This window comes from Xenopus tropicalis, chromosome 1 (genome assembly GCF_000004195.4).
Source record: "Xenopus tropicalis strain Nigerian chromosome 1, UCB_Xtro_10.0, whole genome shotgun sequence".
Classification (NCBI taxonomy): Eukaryota; Metazoa; Chordata; class Amphibia; order Anura; family Pipidae; genus Xenopus; species Xenopus tropicalis.
The window spans coordinates 31437065-31456798 of record NC_030677.2 but is presented as its reverse complement, the minus strand read 5'-3'; positions in this window follow the sequence as shown (position 1 = coordinate 31456798).

Below are 19734 nucleotides of genomic sequence, written 5' to 3'. Positions count from 1 at the left end.
TTCTCTGTAATAATAAAACAGTACCTGTACTTGATCCCAACTAAGATATAATTAATCCTTATTGGAGGCAAAACAATCCTATTGGGTTTATTCAATATTGAAATGATTTTTAGCAGATGTATGGAGATCCAAATTATGGAAAGATCCCTCATCCGGAAAACCCCAGGTCCCGAGCATTCTGAATAACAGGTCCCTTACCTGTACAGCAAAACAAGCTTTAACTGGATTCCAGAACTCCATTGGCTATCTCTCCTCCTATTGATGGCCTTCATCCTCCAGTCAGGCCACCCTTGCTCCCACTGCTGCTACTTACGCAGCTTCTCCAGCTGCTGCTCACTGGAAATGACCCAATCCCAGCAGGTACTACTTTGGACAGTAGATGTCAATCTGGCATTGATTGAGGAGTGTGTATAGAACCAAGTACCTTTCTAAATAGTATTTCAATGCATGCAATTTTGAAGTTGCGTTGGTAAAAGAGATAAGATACAACAATTGAAAATCTATATGGATATAAAACTATCCTATAAAATGATTACTCTGCTAAAACAAATGCCTTTCTACACATCGTTAGAGTGACAAGGACCTTTATACGACTCTGGTTTGATTCTTCAGTGTCCTCTATGCAGAAAGTTCTATTGATTCATTTGAACGATACAAGGCATGTTGCATTTATGGTGATGTATATACCTAAGGGCCTTTTATATATTAGAATCTCTGCGTATGAATATATATATATATATATATATATATATATATATAAATCTTTTTTACTTTAATCATTTTGGCCTTTGGTGATGTTTTATGAATAATTTCTCCAGAGAAATATACTGAATATTAAGAAAAAGGGACAGTCCATTTATTGTTCTGCAGCTTCTTCCAATGAACTAATTTATATCATTTATATATATTGCTCTATTTACATGCAATTGAGCTCACAGGATCCTTTAGACATATCCGTGCTGTAAGTCATCTATTGGAACATTAATCTTTATTGCTGGTATTTAGTACAAGTCAGTTTTGTTTGTTTTGGGGATAATTAGTTTCTGACTCTGTTAATTAGCCTAGTGGTAATTATTCATTGTCATAATGTCCACCATATAAGATTTCATCCTGAAAACCTTCCTGAAGGGCACACAGTTTAGTGTGATAGTCATATTGGGTTGTCTATAGGGATTATTGGCCCCAGAAAGGTAAGAGACCGGAAAGATTTGGCCTATGAGACAGTGGCTATTTCATTTGGGATTTTATAGAACTTCTTAGGTTTTCCTGGATTCACTTAAAAGGGAACTATCGTGAAAATGAAAATTTGATATAAATATCTAAATATAATTAGTTCAAAATTCTGGACCATTTCTAAAATAATCAAGTGTATCTTCACTATCCCCCTCTCAGTGTTTCTCCTTATTCTCTCTTCATGCATGAGAGGGGTGTCAGATTTTGATCAGATCCAATATATCTCTTTGAGGGTGCGGGTAACTCAAATAACTGAATCCAGCACAAACAAAATCTAACAAAATAACTGATTTTGGCACAAATCCTGTATGTAGAGAGTGGGTATTTCTGTCTGTATTAGACCTAATTGTCATTCCTAATCAGGCTCCCAACTGCTGCATGAAGAGAGAATGAGGGAAGACAGATGCTGGAATGGGGAGAGTGAAGAGTAACTTGATTATTTCGGAAATCAGAATATTTCATATTTAGAAAAATTCTTATTTAAGTATAATAAAGCTTATATTAAATTTACATCTCTAGCAGCCATCTTACCCAAAATCCAGAATTTGTTTTTCTTTTGAATTACAGAACATTGGCCCAACACTGGGATACAATGACTGTGTTACTGAGCAGTCCTCATCCTCAGATAATACTATGTCCACAGATAATACTACTAGCACTAAAGGTCCCCATACACTATAAGATCCGCTCGCTTGGCGATGTCGCCAAGCGAGCGGATCTTCACCCGATATCCCCACCTACGGGTGGGCAATATTGGGTAGCAAGTGGCTTGAAAAAAAAATAATCCGATCGTTTTGGATCCGATCGGATTACATTTGCGGCCATGGGGCAGTCAGTTCGGGGACCGCATCAACGAGCCGATGCGGTCCCCGATCCGACCGGATTTTCTAACCTGCCCGATCGAGATCTGGCCAATTTCAGGCCAGATATTGGTCGACCAGGCTGCTCTGTTCTGCCCATACATGGGCCGATTAGCTGCCGAATCGGTCCATGGGACCGATATCGGCAGCTATAGTCGGCCTGTGTATGGGGACCTTTAGGCTATGATAGGCTTTATACTGAAATAGTGTCATGTGACATTTGTATACAAATTGTGCCATAAAGGAAAACCAGCAAGGAATGAAATCTGATGGCAAATTAACAACACAATATAAGCCAACGATATTTTGATGTAAAAAAATAGATGGCGACGAGTACAACTTATTTACATTGCACAATAAAAACATATATTTTGGAACATAAAGGCCTGCTGACAGTTTAATGTATTGCCTCCTTTCCTTACTTACTGTAGTGCAATGTCCCTTGTGACTATGAAAACATGGCTAATATCTCTGCAGTATCCTTATCTGCTGTAAATGATTTTAAAGTTATGTTAAATTGCAAATAGTGCTTTAAGACTTTCATAAAATATTGCAGATACTGTTATGTATGTAATCTCACCGTGCAAGGGCCATACCTCAGGATGTTGGCCAGTGCCCCTGTGTGTAAGGTTAGGGGAGCAGCGTAGGTTAAAAAAATAATGTTTTTCAACACAGACCATTCACCCCAGGCACCAGCAGCACTAAGGGGCTGATTTACTAAGACACGATTTCGAATCCGAATTGGAAAAATTCCGATTGGAAACGAACATTTTGCGACTTTTTCGTATTTTTTGCGATTTTTTCGGCGTCTTTACGATTTTTGCGTAAAAACGCGAGTTTTTCGTAGCCATTACGAAAGTTGCGCAAAGTCGCGATTTTTTCGTAGCGTTAAAACTTGCGCGCAAAGTCGCGCCTTTTTTGTAGCGTTAAAACTTAAAAGGCGCGACGTTTCGCGCAAGTTTTAACGATACGAAAAAATCGCAACTTTCGTAATGGCTACGAAAAACTCGCGTTTTTACGCAAAAATCGTAAAGACGCCGAAAAACTCGCGTTTTCACGCAAAAATCGTAAAGAGGCCGAAAAAATCGCAAAAAATACGAAAAAGTCGTAAAGACGCCGAAAAAAATCGCAAAATTACCGATCATTACGAAAAAAACGCAATCGGACACATTCGGCCCGTTCATGGGTTAGTAAATGTGCCCCTAAGTATGTGTATATATATATGTGCACTGGGAATTGATTGGAAGGGTTGAACTTGATGGACTTTTTTTAACCCAGCGTAACTGTGTAACTAGGAACAGCTTTTTTTGATCCTTATTGCTGTCAAAACATATCCATGGAATGCTGCTACTAATGGCTGAAACAAAGCTGTGAGTCCAGGGTAGCTTGAGTGATGCAAAACAATAACAGAGATTTATTGGCAGCAACATCCTGGTGCAAACCAAAACCTGAACTATGATGTGGAGGAAAGTTTAATAATGTGGCATTGGGACTGGCTGTGGTGCTTGATCAACAACCCTCCCAAATTAAGTTGGAGCCTAAAGCCAACTCTACAGTTCTCACAACCTGCAAACAATACATCTCTCAATCCCGCGGCTTTTAATTTTGTCTGTTGCCCAATGCTAATGCATCAGTGACTAGGGTATTAATTAAAGCAGTGACTTTGAAGAACAAAGACTCGAGAAGTGGGTGGCTATGGGTCACAGCTCCCCCTAAGAACTGTATCTCTTCTCCATCGTGATTAAACTATCTGCAACTGTGTTTTACCCTGACTCAGCACTCTGCTTAAGTAAATTACCCACCACCAGTGGTAACATCTTATATATCCAAATAAAACAGCAACAAATCTTAGTGAATATGCCTGTTGTAACTGCTCTCAGAGTTCTGCAAGAGACCATAGAGCTCATATACCTGTATATCCATATCCAGGGCAGTTTTGGTCCCTTCTCTCTCTTTGCAGTCGGTTGTGAGTAAAACCCTATTCAATAATGGTTCTTACATCAAACTGCGTTCCTTCACTTCTGTATAGTTGTGCTCAGAGTTGCTCAGTCCTTCCTGTCTTCCATTTAGAATTGAGTGCTGCTGTGCCTATTGATGCTGGAGAACCCTGGAACTTCGACCACCTCCAGACCAGGCGGTATCTCCAAGGCTCTGTCAGCGCTCCACTGGGGCAGGGACTGATGTGAAAGAAGCATAATCTCTGTGTAAATGTTTCAGTGCTAACAAATAAATAACCGTTAACATTTAAACATAAATTAGGGGTTAACCTGGTAAGAAAGTGTCTTTCAGTAAGCCTTTTATTTTTAAATCCCATAAAATTACTCTTAGCAGCCCCCAGAATAACATAACTTTCTCCCTGCATGCATATTTATTTGTTTCTATATTACAGCCACCCACTTTTGCTTTCAACTACAGCTCTGCCCACTTTTGCTATCTGAGTACTCCCTCTCTCTCCGACTATGAAGACCTCAAAGAGGGGCCTAATGGGCACGCTCCTTGCCTTTGCTCCAATCAGGCATGCCCAGTAGGAGCAGTGGTCCTGGTTTTGGCTTGTAACATTAGTAGCTGGGTGTCACATGTGAGTGTACAAGTGATAATTAGCACTACTTAATCAGAGGTTTGCATGCTGGTTCCTTTCCTTTGTTGCTCACCTTGTTTCCCAGATGCTGAACAAATGGCATGATATTTGAAATTTACCTGCAATGGATTTGTATATTAAGTGCAATGTACAGAAGGAGAGGAGCGCGCTATACAGTGTGCTTATTGCTTGCTCAGGGCTGCATTATTACTTTGATTTAGGGGAGAACTTTAGACGACAGTGAAATTGCAGGCTGCGCAGCTTTAGGGGATATAAATATCTTTATTTCAACACAGACTGCAAACTAATGATATACCCAGAAATCATGATACCCATGCATGGGCAGGAACCTACTGCTGTATATAAGTTATTTTTCTTTGAGGGCAATGGAATGTTTAGGAGTTAAATGGCTCTAGTCCGAGTACTATTACACAGTTGTTTTGTAATAATCTGCTAATTCATCCAATTATGCTGTGATTTCAGGTCCATTCTCCCATACAAGCCCATTGGACTGGTTTCAGAGCACAGGATTTTACACATTCAGGAGGAATTTCCAGTGATGAATGGAGCTGGCATGGGCATCAAACACCTGCCTTCAGAGGGACTACATGTTCCTCTAATCAATAGACAGCAGGAAGCAGCCGCTCGCCATTAACTAGGGCAGATCATCTAAAATGACCATGACTTTCTAATCCCCTGTATATTCAGAGGCAGAAGCAAAGCAGATATGTGTATATATATATATATTACCTGTGGCAGTGCTGTGTAAGTCAGTGGCACAAACTCAGTGCCAGGGCTCATTTATTTGCATCTATACGCTTTTTAATCTCTCTGCTTTCTTCCATTGGCCACATTTGCATGGCTGAGATGTTTATACTGGGAATATGAATGTCATTTTAGAGTCATGGAGTAACCATTATATTATTCAGAAGTTGTTGAGGCCAATAGTATTCCTATTTTAGACATTAGAGACCAATAGTATACCTTGTTTACCAGATTACATACAGTTTGGGGGGTGAGATAGTATGCCTTCTTGCTCAGAAGGTGGTCATTTACTTATCCCCAGGGTGCAAGTGCTACATTACCAAGGGGCACCCATTTGTGCTCAGTGAACAAGCACTCTGTACCTAGTGACAGACTGAATATCCCTGTCCTTAGCACCTTAGTGCTGCTGCACCCTTTGCCATGTCCCCCTTCCACCCCTCACTAATACAGTGTTGACTAAGGCAGTCTGTGCTGTATTTGTGGGTGAAAGTCTGTTTTGAAGTGCAGAGACCTGTGGCTTCCCATTTAAATACAGAGCTGCCTGCATTTGCCAGTGCTGCATTCATGAGAGGTGTTAGGGGATAGGCACATAGGGGCCAACATCCTGTACACAGGACAAAATAAGGCAGTTACCTATGGTAGGGGGTAAGGGCAATGCTGGCCTATACCCAATGAAGTTTTGAATCTTTTTCTATCCAGTTTTGCATCATTTTATATCCAATGAGAGTTAGTGAGTGTAACTAGACCTGGGGCAGAAGATCCCTAACACATTGCCCCCAACCCGAACTCACCTAGCAATGCACTTCTATTTATAGACCCACGCCCACCCCCATCTCTGACATCACAAAGGGGGCCAGGCAGGTTTGCGCCTATTAATAGAGGCTTCTGGATGCAGAAGAAAGCCCCACCAATGAGTGTAGGCCTGAACCAACCTGACCTGCGGGTAATCCCAAAGATCCCATGGGTTTCGGCCCAGCCCGCACATCACTACTATAGAGTGTGTTATTACTCCCCTTAGTACTCTTGCACTATTGCCCTCATGACTTCTGGAATAAAACCTTGCATCCCAGCTGCTCTAGTTGTGCACTTGTAGCAGGTATGTACAGTATATACATGTACTTTGTAAAGACACTTGTCACATTTAGTGTAACTGTACATTGGTAGAGATAGCTGAATGAGGCTTGCGTGCTGACTTTGATATGTAAGTATAGCAGTATGTATGGCCTAGGTGGCACATTCTGTATGTAAGGTTCTGTCAGTGGGGAAAATATTCAGGTTTAAAAGGATTTAAACATTATGTGGGTTTTCTATGTTCTCATATACAGTTTTGTGTCTGTCGCTATAGTAATTGCCATTTCTAACCTGTTGCTTTTTCCATTAACAAAGGGCAACTCCTGGTGGACAGAAATATTACTACTGCATTCTCTCTATCACTGAATTTATGGTTCTAGGTTTTGCAATTTATCACATAAGGTCACCAGTTGCCACTCATTGTGAGCACTTTATATTTGCATCATTGTGTTTGCACTTTGCACGTGGCTACAATGGTGTGCACATTTACTAACCCCTACTGCTCTTGTGCTGTGCTTGTGTGTGTATGGGGACAGTGGTACATAGTCATGCCTGTACGTACTGACTCCTGTTCACTTTGTAATTTTACTAATACAGAAACCGATTGTAAGGGTTAATCTCTTTAACTCTGTCTGTGCTTCTCTGCACTGTATCTAAGCAGTCACGAACCGGTTCGATTTAATCTGTGCGTCGGCGAAACATCTGATATCGTCTGCGCATGTGCGCTGATCAGGGAACTTGTACAAACGATACAACCAGTATGTGTATTGCAAACAAGTTCAACTTTATTTTGTTTTGATATTACTTATATAGTAGATAGAAAAACACATCCCATTATGCTTACGTATCATGGGTGGGTACATATGCCTTGCAATTATTAGTAGAAATACAGAAATTATTTAAGTAGCTGCTGAAGCTTTATTATGATCTCTTAGCCTTGAATATTAGCTGAGATAATCAAGGCCGGAGCAACTTGGACAGACAGGATAGTGAGGATAATCATAACAACTGAAGTAATACATACACAGGCCTTCGTGATTGAAAACAAAATTGTGTAAATTCAGCATTTAGCAATTTAAACCCTATCACCGATATGAAGTTAAATGTAATATTTTTAAGAAAAACCAGGACACCTGCAGCAAAACTGGGTCATTTTAGCTCCCTGACTGCAAACAGTTGGCACCCTGTAATACAGTGTTAAAAGTGGAGGGGGTGATCCCTGGGAAATAGGTATGTACTGACAGGGCCCCATCAGTGGGGGAGACAGGGTAAAGTTGCCAATGTTACACAACTTGTGTATAAAGTTATGCAATTTACACAACTTCCACGAAAATAGCTTAGAAACTTATATAACTTGTATGTGAGAAGCTTGACAGGGGCAAACTCCCTGACCACCAATAAATTAAAAAACCTTATCTTATCAGCACATTAATTATTAATTTTTACTATTTATATGAATTGCTTATTATAGAGTAACTTTAGCTGTGTATATTGGGAGCTATTCACTAAATAATATGTATATTTCCTACATAAACTTTCCAGCAGGGGAATGACTGGTTCTTGGGCCCCACAGCAACATCATTGGTCTCTTACGCAATTTACGTAACTTATGCAAATGTACATAACTTACATATAGAGTCCACTGATCCCCAATTAAAAGACTTTTTAGCACATGATTTATTTTTAGGAACTACTACTAACTAGTTATTGGGCTCTCACAGGAAAAGAGGAGAGCACCTTCACACAGATGAACTGCTTCAGCCTTTATTCAAACCACAGCACACAACATGTTTCGGGCTGTATCAAGCCCTTTCTCAAGTGTAACTAGTTAACAACAGAGTGAACATTTGAACCCATAGCCCCACCTCCTAAGCACTAATTAGTGCTTGCAAATATTCAGCCAAATTACTTTAGATCACCATATATTTCCTTTTACAAAATATTTATAGAAAAGTCCATCAATTAAAAAAAGGTAAGGTACAGAGTGTAATTCATAAGTACTGGCCTTTGATACAAAATGACAAACACTTTGGTAAATTGTTTCAAGATACTCCCCTGTTCTGTTACAAACGGGGGTTCTACAATAAAAGACATTTTATGTCCTTCTGACACTAGACTAGAGAGATCAAGATTTAAAAGTATGCCAAAAATAGGTACTTTCTCCTGTCTAAATTGTAACTGCTGCTCCTCAATAATGAGAGGTAAAGTTATACATCATCCAACAAAAGGGTACGAGATCCCTTTAAAAATCTATGCAACGTGTAATTCCTCATATGTGGTCTACCTATTGAAATGCCCGTGCGGTTTGGGCTATGTGGGTCAAACCACAAGAGAGGTAAAATTAAGAATTCAAGAGCATAAAGGGAATATTAGGAACTTTAAAGCTAATACACAAACTGACACACAAGTATCTAGACACTTTATTGAACATAAGCATAATGTAGCACAACTTAGATGTGTGTTTTAGATGAGGGGTAGCGATCGAAAGAAAGAGCTCTTAAAGTGTGAAGGTAAATGGATAAAGAAACTCAATACATTGGTGCCAGATGGGCTTAATGATGCTTGAAGTTTAAAACCTTTTTTATGAAATTCTCTAGCTTATCTATACACTGATGGATCTATATATGTGTTATCTTTTTGCAGGCTTTGAAAATCTTATTTACCAGAAAGGGTAGCTACATAAAAATAAGGGTAATATTGTTTTTAACAATAGTTTTTATCGTGCTATTTGTTATACATGGTGCTTATTTGGTAGGCATGGTGATGTGCAGTCCCAGGCACCCTGGTATATGTATGTTTAAATGGTGGATTTTCTGATTTTAATATTTTTTGCACAGTTTTCTGTGCACAAAGGATGGATCATCTAAGGACTTTCTATACAGTATTTTTCTAATTATGGACTTTTTTTAATTGATGGACTTTTCTATAAATATTTTGTAAAAGGAAATATATGGTCTAAAGTAATTTGGCTGAATATTTGCAAGCACTAATTAGTGCTTAGGAGGTGGGGCTATGGGTTCAAATGTTCACTCTGTTGTTAACTAGTTACACTTGAGAAAGGGCTTGATACAGCCCAAAACATGTTGTGTGCTGTGGTTTGAATAAAGGCTGAAGCAGTTCATCTGCGTGAAGGTGCTCTCCTCTTTTCCTGTGATATTCCAAAAAGCCAAGTGGTGGGCTACTGGGGATTGACGCATCGTGCCATGTGAGCAGTAAGGCTGAGCGTTTATATATTCAATTTTCTAGTTAATGGGCTCCACAGCAAGATCATTGGGCCCCTAAATGCAGTTTATATGACTATGCAAAAACGTAACTTCCATATGAAGCAATGACAGCACAGAGCAGGGGCAGGAAGGAGCTGAAACTTAGGGAAAACTTGACTGACCCCCAATGAACTGATCCTTAATAAGCACATTAATCAATAGAACTCCCTATATGAACTGCTTATTATAGAGAAACATCAGATGTTTATATTGCAACAACAAGGGGCATGGCCAATATTTTGGTACTGCACGCTTGTGTTTATGGGGGGACCCATATAAATAACTTGAATAGGACCCCAAAGTTGGCAGCCCTGTGTTCTGATGCCCTAGTTTTGATCTCCACCAAGGCATTTATAACTTGTCCATCCTTTCAATAAGCAATTAAAGCCCAGAACAATTTACCTTGTGTTTTAGCTCTAGTCATTGGCTGCTGTACTATTCTAAAGGTACAGTAAAAACACACAGGGGTGTAGTTATTATCATTGGAGACAAAAATCATGGGTCATGTTGCCCCGTGGCAAACAATCCGTTATTTGCTTTTGTTTTCTAACTTGTAGTTGACTGTTCAAATCTAATTGTTGATTTGTCACTAGGTAAAGTCCAGCAACCTGTCAGGAATTCAGTCAGGTCCAGAAACCGCCTGCATTTTTGGATCAGACCCACCCTGTGACACACTCAGGACTTGGTAGGATACGGGCATTGAGTAGGAAAGAATTAGGTTTTATCACTATAGGAAAAACTATGGCAGCCAGAGGATGGCATTTTAACACCACTACTGCACACAAGAAGTGAATGTGCAAAATTATAGAGAAATGTTTGTGTTTCCATGCGCCTTCTTCATTCATAAAGAAATGACAAGTCACAAAACATCATATCGATAACAGAAAGAAGGTGGAACTGTACAGCTCTGCCATAAAAAGGCAAAGCTACGAATAACTTATAATTTTTACAAATAAAGAAAAAGATAGTTAGGTTCCAAAAGTCAATGTTGTATTAAACAGCCCATGTATGGGACAGATCATATATAGATGTTTTACACACTGAACAACACAGGAAACAGGTGAAGATTCCGGAAAATAGCTTTTTGCGTATATTTGTGAATATGCCCTCTGCACTTACCCATTATCAATATATATAGGACATTAAGACATTCTGTGCAGCTATTAAGAAATACCCTCCCCTTAAGAAAAACAAGGATTGTTTGTCCATATATTGGCCAACTATGTCAAAGTCATCCCTGGTCTGGCCAGTCCTACACTCACTTTTTCATTAAGAATTCTACTGTTTTGTTATCCACTTTTTATAGGGACTAAGAACAGGCTCTTACATGTTGCACATTACCATCATACTCAAGTAGCACACATCATTTTTGATAATAGCCTTCCTTTTATACAGTAGATGCTGCTCAGAGGAGTGATATTTTAAATGGCATTAACCACTGTCCATACTACAGGGTCAGCTTTACCCACCAATGCTTGACTGCAGGTTTATCCTATGCACACTAGGGGGCCCTAAATAACAATACACCTAAAATGTATCTGCCATCAATAAAATGGGCATAGAAAACCAAAGGTAGTGCCCATAAATGGGACTCCTTATACAAGTAACTCTGTGTAAAACATGCCCTGTGTGCAAGCTGGGTCACACTATCCATAGTCTATACTGTAATGCTGTGCTCCAGTAGCTACATTATCAGTACAAATGGAAGAATAGATTTGAAAAAATGCTGGTCTGAGAAAATTACCCAAGTCTGCCTCAGGAACAAAAAAAAGTAGGTATTGTCAAGTATATACTTTTCTGTTTTGTTATTATAATTTTATTTCCAGTGGCAGGATGAATGACAAGGATGGCCACCCCACCCCCCAGCCCGGGTATGAACCTCTTAAATCTTGCAACAAATCTGATGTTACAGGTGGGCAGGCAGAAGGGGTATGTGCCTAGTGCCCCCCCCCCCCCCTAGGTTCAGGAGTAGTCATTCCTGGTCATTCCAATCAGTTATCTTCTTAAATTATTTTTACCCTAGATACTGGTTACTATGGACACTGGAAAGGGTTTAAATATTTGTTGTCATTTTGGGTATTTCATCCAACCCGCAAAGGGCAAGGATTTCAGTGTTCTATAATTAGATAAATATAAATTTAAATTTAATTTAACAAAACATAAAATCTAAAATGTGGAGCAAATAAGTAAATGTGAACCTGCAAATGTTATGGGGGAAAAACATTAATCAATCTTGTGATTGCTTTGCAAATTGTTACAGATACATTTTATGATGGAATGGGAAGCATGCAGCAAGATGCAGTAGGGCATCATTGTAGGTAAATGTAGGTGCTAACCGTGGCTAGAATATTCCTTATTAAATCTTCAGGAACAGGTCAAAGCAGGCACTCACGTATAACAAAGTAATAATTTGCCTGGGTGCAGTATAAAGTGAGCATACAAAACTAGAAAGAATATGCCGCACACACAGGTCTTAGATGCAAAAAACAAAAAAAAAATTTTATTTGGATCAAGGACTGACGTTTCGGCCACACAGGCAGCCTTTCTCAAAGTGCAGATGTGGCAATCAATCCCCCCTGATAAACCCAGCAGTGGCGCCAAAAAAGGCTCGATGACATCATAGAGTGGGCGTGTCTAAACACCAGACACTGTACAGACACAATTTGAATAAAACAAACACAAAGGACACAATAAAAAAAACGAGTAGAAAGTGCAAGAGAGCCCCAATACTACTGAATATATATCCAGGTAAAAACGTTGTAGTATCAGATCCACTTACCCTCCATCTATTTACAATCAGCTAAATCCCTAATCCCAAGAAAGTGGAAATCCACAGAGGCACCCACCTTTACCGAATGACCAAATAACACAAATGACATTAGACAAATGGAGGAAATAACATGTATGATACATAATAAAAGTGCACACTACTGGAATATTTGGACACCTTGGTTAAATTATTTAAATTCTCTATAATGGTTTTTTAATCTCGGTCATTCTGATCAGCTTTTGACTTTACAGAAAACTGCATATAGAATTCTTACTGTATAAGTGAATATGTAGATGTGACTTGTTGGATGCTATTGCTAGAAACTCAATTGTTAGAAATGAAAAAGTTGTACAATGACAATGTTCCCCTCCCCATACCCTCCCCTTTTCTTTCTGTACCCTTTCCCATATACAAAAATTGGAAAATAAAGAATTGAAAAAAAAAAAAAAGTGCAAGAGAAGTGAATCACCCTGTGTAAAAGGAGTGGGAAATCCCAGTGAAATAAATAAAATGCAACAAGTGTGCAAAGAAAGGAAGAAAGGGCGCTGGTCTTAATCTTAATATGTAGGCCATCTATTAATTGATGCAATGATAAGCCTGGCTATTATGATATCATAGAATGCAGATTACTCATTAGCCCCATGTGTTATAAAAGGCACAAAATTCGCCCAGGTGCTGGAACCCATACCAACCAATAAGATTTTTGCTTTGAAAGGCCAGTATGTCCCCTTATGCAACCATAGTGCAATTAAAAGGGCTTGTGTCAATCATGAAAAAAATCTATGTTTTTTGGTATTTCTTAATCTAAACAGGGCAAAATGGAAAAACTGAATTTATGCCATTTATGGTCCTTGCAAAATAAATAATTAGATTCATTAGATTAGAGTAGAACAGTATATTTTTTGAGAAAATGCTTCATTTGTATGAAACAGTATTTTAATATGCGCAGTTTCATTTGATATCATACAGAGATATATAGAGGGGTATAGTTTCCTCTTTAATAGGTAGGCATTAGGTTTTGCAGTGCGAGCCGTTCGTGCTATTATCCATACCCTATGCTTTATTATGTCACACAGAACATGGCCTCTGGCACTCCATTCCCTTAGTGTGTGTTTTTCAGGCCAATAATCAGGTTACAAACACTTCTAGACCACACTATTTAATCTACAGGTCTCAGGGGCAGAGTTGTCTGTCACATCACCTAAACCTGCATGGCTACGGCTCACTGAGAAAATACACCCTGCTTGTAAGTGGGTTTATTGTAGCACAAACTGTCAGTGTGGTAGGACAGAATAACACTGTATGTGCAGTACTCTCTTTATCAAGAAAATGCTATACTATAGCAAGTATCATGGCAAGTTGTTTTAGAAAGCACCCATATTTTAAATAGCTATAATACTATATAGCTCAGCTATTCTTAAAATATAATTTAAAATGAACTTGCAGCATGTCGTACAGAGCAGTCACAGAAGTTAGAGTGTCATTACATTTTATTTTTAATTATTAGCCTCTCTCTTCTGTCTTTCTCCCAAGATGGAGTTTAAATATTGTTCTATTTAGTTGGTAACTGCCTTAAAAGGCTTTTTCGCCTTTAAGTTAACTTCCAGTAGGTTATGATATGCCTAATTAATTTGGTCTCTATTTTTTCTTTTTTATAGGTTTTAAATGTGCTTGCCTACCTCTTTCCATCTTTCAAATAAGGGTCACTGCCCCCAGGTTTAAAAAAACTGTTGATCTGTGAGGCTAAAGCAGGTCCCCCCCTATTAATATTCCAGTCTCTCATTCACACCACTTCCTGGTTGCTAGGGTAATTTGGACTGGAAAGGTGCTCCATAAAAAGCTAAATATTTCAAAAACCGCAAATAATATAATGCAAATTGTCTCAGAATATCACTCTCACATTATAGGAAAAGTTAATTTACAGGTGAACAGCCCCTTTATACAGGACATACAGTGGAGGAAATAATTATTTGACCCCTCACTGATTTTGTAAGTTTGTCCAATGACAAAGAAATGAAAAGTCTCAGAACAGTATCATTTCAATGGTAGGTTTATTTTAACAGTGGCAGATAGCACATCAAAAGGAAAATCGAAAAAATAACTTTAAATAAAAGATAGCAACTGATTTGCATTTTTGAACAAGTTTTTGAACCCCTACCAACCATTAAGAATTCTGGCTCCCACAGAGTGGTTAGACACTTCTACTCAATTAGTCAACCTCATTAAGGACACCTGTCTTAACTAGTCACCTGTATAAAAGACACCTGTCCACAGAATCAATTAAGCAGACTCCAAACTCTCCAACATGGGAAAGACCAAAGAGCTGTCCAAGGATGTCAGAGACAAAATTGTAGACCTGCACAAGGCTGGAATGGGCTACAAAACCATTAGCAAGAAGCTGGGAGAGAAGGTGACAACTGTTGGTGCGATTGTTCGAAAATGGAAGGAGCACAAAATGACCATCAATCGACCTCGCTCTGGGGCTCCACGCAAGATCTCACCTCGTGGGGTGTCAATGATTCTGAGAAAGGTGAAAAAGCATCCTAGAACTACACGGGAGGAGTTAGTTAATGACCTCAAATTAGCAGGGACCACAGTCACCAAGAAAACCATTGGAAACACATTACACCGCAATGGATTAAAATCCTGCAGGGCTCGCAAGGTCCCCCTGCTCAAGAAGGCACATGTGCAGGCCCGTCTGAAGTTTGCCAATGAACACCTGAATGATTCTGTGAGTGACTGGGAGAAGGTGCTGTGGTCTGATGAGACCAAAATAGAGCTCTTTGGCATTAACTCAACTCGCTGTGTTTGGAGGAAGAAAAATGCTGCCTATGACCCCCAAAACACCGTCATCACGGTCATCAATTACAAGAAACATTTGACCTTTGTCCTTGCAAACAAGGGTTTTTCCACTAAGTATTAAGTCTTTTTTTGTTAGAGGGTTCAAAAACTTATTTCACTCAATGAAATGCAAATCAGTTGCTATCTTTTATTTAAAGTTATTTTTTCGATTTTCCTTTTGATGTGCTATCTGCCACTGTTAAAATAAACCTACCATTGAAATGATACTGTTCTGAGACTTTTCATTTCTTTGTCATTGGACAAACTTACAAAATCAGTGAGGGGTCAAATAATTATTTCCTCCACTGTACATGGAAAACACTTGACCAAAGCAACAGCACATTGACCAATCTACAGGGTCAAATTTAAACCAGCCTGACCAGTTTCCTATTGGAAAGCCATAAAAATCTGGTTGACCAGACGAGGACTGGATTGTCTATGGTTGTGGCTAAAATGGCTGCACAGGCTCTGAATTATTGTTCCTAGGGTCAACAACTGGTTAGTTTGACCCAACTCCTTGAATGACAAAATACTTAATGCTCACATATGCACTTGTCTTGTTAGCTTTACATTGCAGTTCTTACCCTTTAATAGAAACTGTGTCATTAGCCAGAGGATCACAGCAAGCCTTCCCCGAAATGAGATCACGCTCAGCCACATTCGGTTCTTATTTCCCACATTCTCAGGTAAAACATGAAAAGATATTCCAACTGATTATTTTGTTGATAATAAAGTCTCTCACTTCTAGGCTGGCGGTAAATTCCCCAGACAATTGCTCCAGATTGCAAAATATGGCAGGCTTTCCCCGAAGGGAGAAACGTAATGATTATGTGAAATCAATTTATTCTCTTGGGAAGGAAACCTTTGAGAATGTTGGCTGTAAGCAACTTAAAAAACATTAAGCAGCCTGCAGTGGGATAAAGGACTGCATTTACTGCAAATGAACTTAAACAGGGTCTTCCCTGCACAATTCAGCATAGTACAATGTAATATCACAGGTGTTTCACTCAGTAAACAGCAACACAATATCCCATAATAATAATGATCTACTTCTAAAGAGTATTGCTTTTGAACATCTATCTGACTGTTTATTAAGGAGAAGGTAAAGGAGAATGTAAAAACTAAGTAAGCTTTATAAGAAGGGTCTATGTAAATACAGCCATAAGCACTCACAGAAAAAGCTGCACTCTATCAAAAGAAACAGGATTTCTTGTCTTTTTTTTCCCCTGTGCCAGAGTCTGCACAGCTCTCTCCTCTTTCCTACTCCCCCCTCCGTCAAGAATGCTAAGAACTCCCTCCCCCCGTAGGAATGTGTGATCTGAGCCATTCAGCAGGAAGCTACCTCATAGTCTTACACACTGAGCATGTACAGGGGTCTGGGTCTTGGTGCAGGAGCGAGGCATTATGGGAATTTTCTGTACAGAGCTCAGTGTTTTTTTTTCCCATGATCATCTGAACAGAAGAAATATGGGGAGACTTAAGGGCACTATTGAGAGAACTGAAGGTATGCCTGCAGCTTGAGATTAACTCTTTGTTAGCCTTTCCTTCTCCTTTAAATGCTTTGATAAATGGCTCACTGTCCATATTACACCTAGGCATACTCTCTCCAATGCATTTGTGTGGCTGAGGGTGCAACAGATCTTGATGCCCACAAGATTCAAATGAATAGATTTGTGAGTATGAATTACAAGACTTTTTTTGTTAATGGAAGCCCTGGTTATTAAAATGCTTTATCTATTAAAAGGCAGATTACATATTAATTGTAATGATCCTAAGCCTGCCTAGGCAATACATTATGTTGTTTAAAAAGATGAGCGTTATGTGTGGGAATGCTGGAAAGGAAACAAATTATTATTAGGGATGCACTAGGGTTGCCACCTGTCCAGTGGCAGGTGTTTATTTTTTTAAAGGCTGTTAGGGCCACAAATGTTTGATCAGGTTTCAGCCTTGTGAAACCTGAACAATAATCTGCCCAATAGCTGCCTTTGATATCATGGCCCCACCCCAAAAAGGCATAAAAACGCCCCCAAATGTCATGTCCCTACCATCATGTCATCATTCTGCACTCTTGTTTTTTTTTCCCCAAGAATTAAGGTGGCAACAAAATCCCACATTCGGTTTGGTAAAAAGCCAAATCCAAGGTTTTGTCAGCAGGATTTGGTTATACAACCAATGAAATATTTTTCTTACAGTGATTTGCATATGCAAGTTAGGGTCCAAATCCTTTGTGAAAGATTCAGGATTTGTCCAAATCCAAAATAAGTGGTGTACCCCTAATTATGACATCAGAATATACAGATAACACCAGCCCATGGCACAACGTATGTATTTGGGTAGTAAGGCTAAGGGGCAGATTTACTAATCCACAAATCCGAATCCCGAAAGGGAAAAAATCATATTGGAAACGAAAATTTTGCGATTTTTTCATTGCCGTCACGATTTTTTGTATTTGTTGCGACTTTATCGTATTGTGAGCAACTATAATAATATTTTGACAACATAAATAGCCGTACATGGACCTGCATTCCCCCCATGAATGCTGCACTGCCTTTGTTTTGCAGCTCCATATGCATGTGTGAGTGACAGGCAGGGAAAGCAACTAATGGTTTCCCCTCTCTCCCCCTATTTACCCCTCACTTACAGGCACCATTCAGATGTGCAAGATAGAGAGCACTAGTGGGTGCAGCGTGCAAATGGACCCAGTACTTACCACCTACCCTGTGGGCATTTTTAATGATGGTTGTGTCTGGGACACAAAATATCTTAATATTATTATACATCCTTATATCTTTAAGGTTTTAAGAAAAGTATGTTTTGATAATTGTGGTGTTTACCAGCTTCAAATAAAGGTATGTCTATATTTATTGCACTAGATAGGTTCCAAACATCTTTAAAGGCAAATGAAAGTGAAAAACAAACAAAAAAAAATGGTTGATACAGATTCTAAATTTGGAGTAAGACCAGTGGGAAAAGGTGACACTAAAATCCAATTTTTTTTTCGTAGTTAAAATCACGATATGGAAAAAATTTGGAGTAACCACAATAATTTATGATGTTCTAAAATCTCACGAAAATGCTTTTGTCGGTCATACGAAAATATTGCCTTCCGCAAGTCACGAAATGCTCTGGTCCGAATGTTCGTAAATAGTACGAAAGCCTTTCTCTAATTCAGTAATGGCCAATAGTGAAAATCTGTAAAATTTCCCATGTGGAATAAATTGGCATTTCCCCATGATGGCACTTAGCTGTGGGAGTTTGTGTTTTGTCTGTACCTCTTCCCCAGTTCTAATGCTGGGCTAGTAAAAACTTCTGGTGGGGGTAAAATCTGTGTCTATATAGGGCAGTGGCTCAGGGGAATTCCTGACTTGGGGGCAAGTTTTGGTTGAATAAAAACAAGATTTCCTACCAAATAAAGCCCCCTGTAAGCTGATAGTGTGCATAGAGGCCCCTAATAGCCAATCACAGCCCTTATTTGGCTCCTCCATGAACTTTTATGGTGCTTGAGTTGCTCTCCAAGTCTTTTTACATTTGACTGCGGCTCACGAGTAAGAAAGGTTGGGGGTCCCTGATATAGAGTATTGCCTGGTACCCCTTTCTCCTTTTAATGTGTTTTGCTAGCCATGAACACAGTTTGAGCTGGGTGGACTAAAACTGTAATGATCTCCATTAACCTGGGTGCTATTATTTTGGTATCTCCAAGTCGAAGTCCTTTTCCACAAAAAGTATTAATGAGATTGCTGCTAGGGATGCACCGATTGCAGGATTCAGTTTGGGATTCAGCCTTTTTCGAATCCAAAAAATCATGTGACTTTATGTCACGTAAACATGGAAATTGAAAATGCACAATGAACCCTTCCAACACCTAATTAGTATATACTAATTAGGGTTCAGATTCGGTTTTTTATCCGGCCGAATCTGAAAAAAATGGATTTGGTACATCCCTAATTAATGCATTGTGCCACAGTTGGTGGCGTACAAAAATCCCATTCATTAAAGTTACCAGCATGAAAACATGTTCCTTGCATTTCCTTATAGTTGTGTTTGCTTCCTTCCTCCCACCTCCTGCTCTGAATTAAAGGAGAGATATTAGGCTGATGCCACACGAGGCATAGGGCTGAAATTTTCGGCAAGCGGAAAAGCGCTTGCCGAAAATTCAGCCCTACGCCTGCTACTTGTGCCTGCACCCGAATGAATGGGATACGCTCAGTTGTAGGCACATGTAGCCGATATACGCATGAAAACGTGAGACTTTGCATTCTCTCGCGTTTTCATGCGTATATATCGGCTACATGTGCCTGCACCCGAGCGTATCCCATTCATTCGGGTGCAGGCACAAGTAGCAGGCGTAGGGCT